We start from the raw sequence: 11,901 nt of genomic DNA on the forward strand, positions 1-11,901 counted from the left end.
ACTTTTGTTTCCGTTGTTGCATCCACATTTGTTTCACCACAATTTGTGCCAAGTTTTACACCTACCATTGGACCCATGTTTGCTTCCACTTTTGCCTTCATGTTTGCATCCAAGTTTGCATTGACAACTGCATCTACTTTTGCATCCACTTTTGTGTCAGGTTTTTCATGTTGTTGTGCATCTACTTATGTTGTATCCACTTTTCATCCAATTTTACTTCTAGTGTTGCCCCCATTTCTATGTTCGCTTTTGCATCCCTTTTCCAACACTCATCATATTTTCTGCATTGATGATATTCCTTATGGCATTGACAATTATGAACAATTGATGACAATGTCAATAATATTGACAATGATGAAAATGAAGATGATGGCGATGACATGAATTGTGATTATGATGATAAAGACGATAGTGGTTACAATGACAATGATGATGATGGCAATGATTATGATGATGACGATGCTAATGACGTTGGCGAATCTTCCCAATTTTAGATTAGTTCATTGAGTCCTATTCAACAAAATCTACATGAGTAGAATGACCAATTTCTATGTTTTTTGAACCAAGTGATAAGGCATCCATCCATTGGGCAAGGAGCAGTGATTTGAGGCAACTACAATCAACTTCTATGGTGTTTTTACATTAGCTTTGAATATGGAGAAGGTTCATGCCAATGGCAATATGTGCTACATTATTTTGCTTCATTTATGCCAAGTTGGTAGAAATTGTTGATAGTGTTGTGTTATTTGCTTGAATGATTCCTTCTTATCCATGAAGGACTTTTCATACTTCCTTCACCTCAAGTTTACCCATATCGAGCCTGCCATAGAAAGTGAAGCTAGGACTCCTTTCCAGACATGATAAAAGAGCGATGAGAGAGATACAAAGGAAAATAAATGTTAGGGAACCATTTGCGTGGATAACAAACAAGAACAAGGAATTTAGAGGAATCTTAATTAAACATATATCAAGAATTTGCATAAGAGCCAGATTGAATAACTACTTCGTAAAGTGAACCCAAAGGTTGGCCTAAAACCTCGATACTCATGGGAAGATGAAGCTTTTTTTCCTCTAAGAGATGCATACCTTAAAAAAGACTACATCGAAACCTTGAGAAATGCTTCCACCAGATGAAGCCATGTGAGTTTGAATGAATCCATATCCCAAAATATGTTGTGGGAGCCTAGGGAATTGCTTCGATTACCCACACATAGACCATGTTAAAGCAAGTGAAGGGTGAGGGGAATCAATGTTACACTATTCGATTTTAGAGATGCCCATTAAAAACCTTGGGTTGAGCACCCATTGATGCGTATGAGGGAAGAAAGGCCAAGAATTGTATTTATTACGTGATTGGGTAAGATTTGATGCTCCCATTCAAAATAAATATGCCTTGCTCTAATGTGGAAGCCATATCAGCGCAAAGGCCGACTTCAATATTGAGCTCTTACTTGATATGGACGAAGATGATTTTATAAAATTTGCTTGCTCTCTAATGGTTGATTTTGATCTTAATATGATTTCCTTTCAAAATTTTGATCTAAAATGGAAAGGAATATCTAATTTTCTCATTTTTTTCCACTGGAAAAATCCGTAATTTTTCATTAAGATTGGAAAAATTACATATTGTAGATGCTTTACGCATATGCGATTTCCACTGTGTGTATAACAGTGTTCCATATTTACATAAATATATCGTGCAGAGCACTATGTAGTTCTCCGAGAAATAGTTCTGTCATATAAGACTGTTTACATTTTGCCATAAGGCACAAAAATATGCAATTTTCGATCATCATAGATAAACACTGTCTGCATGACAAAAAACAAAAATCCTTTCAGTAATTAAGATTCTGGTGCATGCTGGTATTCTTGGTCTATGTATGGCCGGTGAAAATATCTGTATTCATTCCGTCCCTTCACCTCTGCGATCTCCCATATGCCTCTGTCCATCAACGCGGCCTCCTTGGATAATTTGTCAGCATGGCCGTTATGTTCCATGTAAATGTGGGAGCACGAGATGTTGTTAAAAGCTGCCTTGAAAATAAAAACTTCATTTAGGATGATGCTGAGTGTGTGTATGTGACAGTCAGATATGCCATTGAACCAATTTATTACAGTTTTTGAATCCCCGAAAATATTGATGCTGGTGCAATGGTGGTGTAGAGCAAAATGGAGAAGATGTCGCAAGGTTATGAGCTCAGCAAAATTATTAGTTCCTGTGCCCAGGCCCGATTTTACAGTGTAATAATGATGTTCATTCAAATGTAATATAAAACCTCCCCCACAGCTTTGATGATTTGCAGCCCCATCAAAGAAGGCCCAAGGGATGTTTTTGTCAATGCAAGGGGGCGAATGAGGATGGCGCTCTTTTGGGGGCAGAGGGTCAGGGAGTTCCTTATAGGCAGCAGTGATAGTGGCTTCGATCAATGGCCAGATGATAGGTATGTTCTCAAATATGAAGCGATTTCGAGCCTTCCAAATCTGCCAGTTTACAAGAATCGGAAGGAGTATACATTTCGATCCCTTATGTTTTTGTGCCCACTTTTCCCAAGCCTCGATCAGGTCCGATCCTTCCCAATTGTCATTGAAAGAGAAGTGATTTGAGAGAGATCGCCAAAATTCTAGTGTAGCATTGCATCTCAAAAAGAGATGCTCTGTGGATTCCGATGCGTCTTTGCACAGCACGCACCAAGTTGGCCCATGTATTGCTCTGTGCATTAGGTATTCTCCTGTAGGTACATTATCTAATTTTCTCATGAATTCAATATTGAGCTCTTACTTCATATGGAGGAAGATGATTTGATAAAATTTGCTTGCTCTCTAATGGTTGATTTTGATATTAATATGATTTCCTTTCAAAATTTTGATCTAAAATGGAAAAGAAGGTCTAATTTTCTCATGAATTTAGTGACCACCACAATAACATGTTGATATAAATTAATATGCTAAATTTAAATCATACCCACACTAACATGTTGATATAAATTAATATGTTAAATTTAAATTATACCCAAACTCATTATATATTCTTGATGCTTTATTCTTAAATCAAATAATTTCTAACATCTTTTAATCTAATATATATATATGCTAGATTCCCTTCTCATTATAATTAAATTAGAATCAAAATCCATCTTCAATTTATATACACATTCTAGATTCCCTTCTCATTATAATTAAATGAGAATCATAATCCATCTTCAATTTATATACTCATTTCCGACTATATTTAATTTGTAATATTCGCTTGAAATTTAATAACTTTTATTAAATAAATAAATGTGTAAAGTTTAAAATTATAATTATAATTTTTATTTTTATTTAAATAATCAAACCTCATATGTAAGGATAACTTTATGACCCCCAACTCATTAACCTTCCATGTTGCATTAAAACCTTATAAATGGAACATTTTATATTATTAAATAATAATATACATTTTTACTTCATTGTTGGGAAGTATAAATTATACCAAACCCTACCCACACTCCCGAACCCTAACCCCATCAAACCCTAACCTTACCTTAACCCGAGTTCGGAAAAATTAGGGTTTACAAAAACCCTTGTTACCCTTTACATAAATTCTTTTGATTTTGACGAGAGAGGAGTTGCAGTAGCAGCAGCAGGAAGAGCGGATCCACCGAGGGAGGAGAATATTCCGGCAGGCCATGGAGTGCGAGCTCGGACGAGGGACCTGTTCGCCAGGCCCTTCAGGAAGAAGGGATATGCCCCTCTCAGCACATATCTGAGGACATACAAGATAGGGCAGTACGTGGATATTAAGGTCAATGGTTCGATTCACAAGGGTATGCCTCACAAGTGAGTACTTTACTTTTATTTCGTCTTTGCTGTGTCAGGGGTTCTAGGACTTGGCCTGAATTCGCTCTTGATGTGTGACCAGGGTTGTATGATTTTTTGAAGGGTTTCATATTTGTTTTAATGTGGCGCTTGCAAGGCCCAAACTTGATTTTGGACATAAATATTTTCAGAGAAGTTGCGGATTCATAGTTTCTCCCCCTTTCTTAGTGGGTATTTTCGTTCTAATGGGAAATATGCAAATCACTGGTCGAAACCTCAATGGTTAGGGCCGATCAATAATTTTATTCAGAAAATTTGATGCTTTGGTCTCTCCATGCTTACCCTGACTTGAGATGGGGTTTAGGCGTCACCTTCACCCCTTAAAATCCGTGGTTTTCAAGATTAGTATGTTTTTCCCCATTTAAGCTGTCAAGGTTCTTAGACAAGCTCCATTTTTCTGGAACTGGAGTTCAATAACCCCTTTCAAACGATCTGGGTTTACCTCTTAAAGCAGTGTTGTATTTGATCATTTATAACTCTGAATTTCTTCTTGTTCTGATTCATGATTCAGTGGTTTTCTTTTGCCGTTATGGGTTTTTAAACATTAAGATCGTTATATATATTGTATGGTAAAATGAGGTAGACACTGCTGTATTCTAACTGCTGCGTAGACTAATTCTTTGTTTGAAACGGTTAAGTCTGTTGTTGTTAAATTAGATATTTTGGGTGTCGTAATCAGGTTTGCCCTATCTATAGCCTTACTAGATTTTCTCTTATCTGAAATTGTAGATCTGCACTGGAAAATTTACCCATTAATATGTTGATTTCAATTTTCATGTTACTTTGGATGACATACTATACTAGCTCAACCCTTTTAGCTTGCCAATCATGTTCTTTTACCATTGTATACTCATCTATTTTCAACTGTTGTGGCTTGGGTCGCTTCTTTTGAAGGAATCATAATTTCTACCATGGCCGCACCGGTGTTGTCTGGAACGTTACCAAGCGGGCAATCCGTGTCGAAATGAACAAAGAGGTTCTACATTTTATTTTATTTTCTCCCACATTCGATCTTTTTCCATTAAATTTTGTTTCCCCATAAAATGTGTTCTGAGTATCGTGTTTTGAGTCTAATGGAAGTCGATCGTGCGTGTCTTTTCAGCTTGATGTATTTTGGCAAAGTACATTTATAGTATTTTAGGTTGGTTGTTGGTGCAGTTTTCGAATAAATGACGAGAAAATCTTCGATTCTTTTATCAAGTTCTCGTTAAATCTGTTGTTTTATTTTATTCTGATTAAACAGATGTGCATTATTGCAATAAGTTTGCGCTCCCATATTAATCAGTAAAATTGACAATCGGGTTAAACGTGGCTAGATTTTCTTTCCTCTTATAAGCGACTTGTAATCACAATAGTAAAATTTATTTTTAAGCACCTTGAAAAAACTTATTTATAATCAGGTTTAATATTAAATTTATGAGCTGGCGTCCCTGTTACGAATATGCAGATGGTTTTCGTTTCATATTCTGTTCGTCATCACTCGTAAAAGTGTTTCTATGATCATGCATTTTAACTTTAGATACATGCTCTGGAATGTGCATCCCTGTTATGAATCTTCGCAGCGATAAATTGTTCTAGTCTGCTACATTCAGCTTTGATGTTACTATGATGCAAAGACTGCTTAAGAGTCCCATATTTTAGTATGCCTTCATGAGCTCTTTATCGTCGTCGGGCGTTTCCCCATGGCTTCGTGTGGATGGCACAGGGCAGGTGTAAGCACATTCAAATCTTCCTATAGTTTTTCCTGATTAAATGTGATTTCATTTTAGCCCCTTTGACTGTTGCTTTTATTGGAAACTTAAAACTGTTTTGGCAGTCAAGTGTCAATGGTTTGAATGGTTGGGAGGTAGGTTTCATACTCATCACCCAGGTTCAAATCCCCAATGAGACATTACTCCTACTGTGACCAGGCCAGAAGGGGAGATGTACCCCAGGGGTTTGAACTTCGAACCCGTGGGTATGTATTTGGGCATTTTGGCCCTTGCTAAGTCACAAGTTACCTGTCCGTGCTGGCTTATAGGCCATTGTTTATTTGGACATTTTGGCCTTTGCCAAGTCCCAAGTTACCTGTTAGTGCTGGCTTGTGGGCCATTGTTTATATGGATATTTTAGCCCTTGCTAAGTCACAAGTTACCTTCTAGTGATGGCGTGTGGGCCACCGTTGAGTCACAAGTTACCTGCTAGTGCTGGCGTGTGGGCCATCGTTACTAGTTGGGGGTTTATATGATATAAGCCCAAAATACCTTAGAATTGGTTTTTCCATTGCCAACTAAGCTGAGCCATGGGTGCTAGAGACATTTTAATGTTAAATCATATGTAATGTCTGCATTATTTGAGGGCGAATATGATGCATTTAATTTAATGAGATTTACATTTTTCCTTTCATACCTAACACCTCCAAATTATATAGGAGTTTCCCTTTTGTACTTTTGGGCTAAGTCTCATGGCTTGGGTTTGAGTTTGGGTCCGGCAATTATTAACTTTGGTTTGAGTTCGAGTTTTATGATGAAGTTTGCCATGAAATATCTCATAAAATAGTAAGGAATAAACATCAATAAACATAAAAAATGTTGTCATGAACATGGAAACTGCAAGGGTAGATGACAAACCTGAGTTATGACATGAAGTTATGAATTCTGAGCTTATGGACTTGGTTAATGACTATGGCGTTTGATAAGTTTTGTTAAACCTCAATTTTTTTTTAAGGTTTGCCAAATTTTGAACCTCAAGATTGAAGTTCTGTGAACGTTGTGACATAGCTTTTGGGATGATTTTCTATAAGTATTTACTTGATTCCTCTTGGTTCAAGTCCTACTACAGCTTATCTACTACTGATTATACATGTTCTTTTTGACCTTGTGAGAGCTGGGATAAAAGTTTCTTTCATTAAGATGTATTTGCTTTTATGGCTTGGAATGATTGAGAGTCAGTATTTCTTGATTTTAGTTTTTCTGTCTTGGAGTGATTGTAAAGAACTGGAAAGATTTTCTCTCCACTAGAGTATTTGTGATACTACAATGGATGGTTTCATGTTTATTATCCAAACTAACATGTCATTTGCACTGTTAGTATCTTTTCAAAACCTTTTTCGATGGAATTATTTTATGTTTTTGTTTCTTAAATTGCCTTGTCTCTTAGATATAATTTTTTGCTTTAGGAACTCCCTCCTACGATCTCATCTCATTTTCAGTTTCTTGTACTGGAATCTGGAATCTATCTTTTTGGATAGAAAAAGACTATTAGTGCGGCATCATGCCTTTTTTGTTTTTTCTTGTTGGGGATTCAGGTGTAAGGAATGAAACTATTGGCATTGCCAATGCATCTAGACGAATGCCATTAGATAATTGCTAATGCACCATCTTTTATATCGGTGGTGTTTTCCTCTAATTTATTAAGTAAATCTATTTTTTCAATGGTGTTTGGGATCATAAAATGGATTTTATATTTCTTAATAAACAATACATATTCTATTTTTTCAATGGTGTTTGGGATCATAAAATGGATTTTATATTTCTTAATAAACAATACATATTCTGAAATTTATTTGAGATTTTCTGTATGGCTTTGCTCTTTCAGCGATATGAGCATGAACCCTGGTTTGTACATCCTGTGTTATATCATCTATTTTTTTTTATCATCACAGTGGCACCTTATTTCAGTCTTTGGATACCCATCTATTGCAACTAGTATGCTTGTTTGTGCTTGTCTTGCATTTTTTTTGCATAAATGTTGTACATATTTGCACTAATAAGGTTGCATGGCAGTCTAGTGCATAGGATTGGTGACATTGGTTTCTCAGGATGTGATTAAATGAACTAAGATTGATAATCCATGCCTGTTTTCATTTTAGTGCCCTCTTGTTTATTCATTTGTTAGAACTGTTGGATCATATGGTTACTGTAAAAGAATTGGTGGAAATGCAATTGGGATGGAGTTCTTTTGTCTTTATTTGTTCTATGCTGAAATTCTGTTTGATGAGAATTCATGTACGAATTGAGCATGTGCAACCGTCTAGGTGTGCGGAGGATGCTATATTAAGAAGAAAAAACAATGACCAATTGAAGGTAGAGGCCAAAGCACGTGGTGAGATCATCAGCACCAAGAGGCAGCCTGAGGGCCCTAAGCCAGGATTTATAGTTGAGGGGGTTGTTTTGGAGACAGTTACACCCATTCCATATGATGTTGTTAATGATTTGAAGGGTGGATACTAAGGTTTTAGAAAAGTAACTGGGTTTGGTTCTGGGGTTGGGCGAGGTTAACCAAGACAAAAGTCACTCATCGTAGTGGCCAGAAAGGTTTAAAAGCACTGATAACAACCTTTGTAAGTATATTAAACATGTGATATTTTTTTAATAAATTTTGTACTAGAAGAAAGTCATTGTTATCTAATTTCTCCCTATTTACTGATTGATAGGAACTAAAATATGGAAAACCTCCAAATCATTTGGAAAAGGAGGTGCTGCAGCAAAAGAGATGGGTTGAATTTGTTGTTTGGATGGACTCTATGGTATGTAATCTTAGTTGGATTTCCAATATACTTTTAAACCATATTTTCATTTTATTTTTTAGTACTATTAGATAGTATATCTTACGTCATTTTATGGTTAACATTGTATAACAAAAACATGCGTTGTGTTATGTAATTAATACTAACATGTAATATTGATTTTTTTTGTCAGAATGCTATAGGTAATGATTGCCAAGACGATGATCCAAATTATGTTCAACATATATCAGGAGATGATGAGGATGAGGATGAGGATGATGGTGGTGAAGGAGGAGATGATGATGATAGTTGCGGTGTTGGTGATGATGTGGATCATAGTAATGATGATGGTCAAGATGATCATGAGGATGATCTTGGTGGTGGTAGCTAGGCATGCACATGCATTGTTTTTTATGAAGAAATTATTGTGTAGAATGACATTGTTATGTTTAGATGGGTGTTGTGAATTTACCCTATATCAATGAGACATTTTGATTTTGTAATCATACGATGAGTTTGATTTATGTATGTTGTTAATTTATCGTAGAATAACGATATTCATGAAATATTTTGATTTGTTAATCATATTTGAATTTTACTTGTTTTGATTAAAAATAATACTGATTTTATTAGTATTATGTTGCTATTTTATACATGTTTTGAAAATTGTTAATGACACATTGTTATTTTTTTGGATGGATGTTGTCAATTTCTCTTAAATTTCTTTACAAATGATTTTGAATTGTGATATCTACTTTAATGATATTTAGAAACTATCATATATTTCACTATGAATCTATAAAGGGGGTCATATATGTAAAGAAAAATATACTCTATATAAGAAGTCAAATGCAGATGTAACCATGGATGCAAAATTGAAAGTAAAATTGGATGTTAAACTAGGAATTAATACAAAATGCAAACAATTGACATACAAAGTGTTTTAAATTAGAAGTGAAAAACTGTGCAATAGTTGACACAAAGAAGGGAACAAAACATGGCATACAAAAGGATATCAAATTGGGCAAAAACAAGGACACATAAATGGGCACCAAATTAGATGCAAAAAAAGACAACAACTAGATGTAAAATAAGATGCAAAGTTGAGCGTTAAAAAGAAGCAAAAAACATTACAAATTAATATGCCAAATGATGATGCAAATAATGGTGTAAATTTGGGATGCAAACTTGGGTGGAAAAAAGGAAAAAAAAAAAAGATGTAAGAAAAGACATAAAACAAGATGCAAAATGGGGCTGAAAAAAGGTGAAACCAAGGATGCCATATTGGATGTAAAAAATGATTCCTAATCACATGAAAATTTAGGCTCGAACTCAGACACAAAATTATATGCAAATGTGGACACAAAATGAGGCAAAAAAAGATGCAAATTTGGATGGTGAAAACGATGTAAAACTAGACACCAAAAAATGCAAAATTGGATGAAAAAGTCGGTGTAAATAATGGTGCAACATTGGACACAAGTAGACACAAAAAAATGGTGCAAAAAGGGGCATAAAATAGCTTAAAATTGGATGCAAAACTTGGTGCAAAAACAAATACAAAAGTAGACGTAAAAAATGGCTCTAAATTGAATGTACCATTAGACACAAAATAAGATGCAAAGGTGGACACAACACATGACTCAACATAAGATGCAAATATAAATGCAAATTTGGATGCTCAAAATGATGTAATTAGATGCAAGAGATGGTGTTAAAAATGATGCAAAATTGGATGAAACAAATGACGCAAAATATGGTGCAAAATGAGATGGGAAAAATGGAGACAAATCAAACGTAAATGTGGATGTAAAAAATGGTCCAAAAAAAGATGCAAAAATGGGCACAAAAATGGATGCAAAATTTGGTGCTAAATCAAATTCAACACATGGTGCAAAGATAGGCACCAAAGCTGGTGCAAAAATAGAAGCAAAAACTAGTGTAAGACTAAATACAAAACCTGGCGTAAGACTAGATGCAAAAACTGACACAAACTGGATGCATAAAAAGACGTTAAATTGGATTCAAAATACAGTGTAAACTTGATGCAAATGATGGTGCAAAAATGGAAGCAAAGAATGACACAAAATAGGAAGCAAAAGAGAATGAAAAATAGATGCAAAAAATGACACAAAACTAGAAGAAAAACCTGTCATAAAATAAGATGCAAATCTTGGTTCAAAATTTGACGCAAAAAATGATGCATAGTTTGGTGTAAAAAATGATGCAAAATCTAGCGTGAAAAAGGATGCAAAATCAGGTGCAAAAAAGGACGCTTTAAAAATTGTACAATAGAGCCAGATTTAGCGCCAGGTTGCTCATCACAATTACAAAAAAAATGCACTAAAATCTGGCGCTAAATCTGGCGCAAATCGCTGGTTTTGTTGTAGTGTATGTAATTAGTTGAAAGATCTGCAATCGGTCATGTAATTAGTTAAACAATATAAATTCTGTAATCGGTTATGTAACGAGTTAAATGATCCTTTTGGCCTTCGGCCAAGGAACTATATAATGAGAAATGCAAATAGGACGAGAGGGGTGAATGGTTGATAGAGTTGTATAGAACAGAGATAGAACCAGGAAGGCGGTAACAGGCCTGTATTTTGTTATCGCCCAAATCTGGGCTGGATATGTAATCACGCATGTATTTGCCTTTATGATTTAATAAGAAAGGGAGCTCTGCCTTATGTTTCATGAATCTTATTTTTATGTTTAACAGCTGATGAATTGATACAGTACTGAGTAGCGTTTCCATTTAAAAGGGAAATGTGCTGGTTGGCTAGGGCCCAGCCAACCCAGCACGTTCTCCCTATTTTCTGTTCTTGTAATTTATGTTTTATACTACCAAGTGTGATTTAATTTACAGCATCTGAATTCATGTTTGAATGAAAGCAGATTTGTAGTGTGAAGCAGTTAAATTTCCTTTCCCTACATCTAATTTTGGATTGGTTTTTCCCGCCTGGTCCAAGCAGGAGAAATTACCTGCACCAGTGCACGTTGGTGTGCTATTCACTTTCTGCACATTTTGTTTGGTTTTCCCCGCCTGGTCCAAGCAGGAGAAATTACTTGCACCAGTGCATGTTGGTGTGCTATTCACTTTCTGCAAGTCTGTTTGATTTGGTTTCCTGCCTGGTTTAAGCAGAATAACTGAACCTGCACCAGTGCAAGATTGTGTGATGCAGCAAGCCTTTTTAGTTTACTTCTAATAGCCTTCTTGCTTTCATTAATACTTCATAATAGGATAAATTATAAGGATTGTTTCTCTATTTCTGCACTTTGCTAAATTCAAAAACATTCATCTTTTTGGTATGCAATTTGGTTTCATAACACTTGCAGTAATTAAGCATTGATTTCAAGAATTAAATGTTAAAGTGTAAGAAGCTCTGATCTGGTACAAGAACCAGTTTCTTGTTACTGGATCTGAGTGCTTCAGACTTGAGAAATTTCAAGCCCTTGCACGAAGAAAAACACTTTTAGTACAGACATCGTTTTACACCCTCTACATAATTCTTTGTTCCTGCACTAATGCAAGATAGATTCTTGCGAGAAGGAAATCT

At 35.4% G+C, this 11,901-nt stretch overlaps 1 long non-coding RNA gene across 1 annotated transcript; it reads left to right on the top strand.

Annotated features, from left to right (window-relative positions):
* Window positions 1-7,245: 7,245 nt before the first annotated feature.
* Window positions 7,246-8,853, top strand: LOC149228703 (uncharacterized). The gene is made up of 3 exons (XR_016247229.1): window positions 7,246-8,179; window positions 8,273-8,365; window positions 8,538-8,853. It is a non-coding gene; the product is annotated as an uncharacterized LOC149228703 (long non-coding RNA).
* Window positions 8,854-11,901: the final 3,048 nt, after the last annotated feature.

The sequence above is a fragment of the Pinus tabuliformis genome, chromosome J, assembly GCF_031772625.1.
Source record: "Pinus tabuliformis cultivar Carrire ecotype Pingquan chromosome J, CPIR1, whole genome shotgun sequence".
In the NCBI taxonomy this organism is placed as follows: Eukaryota; Viridiplantae; Streptophyta; class Pinopsida; order Pinales; family Pinaceae; genus Pinus; species Pinus tabuliformis.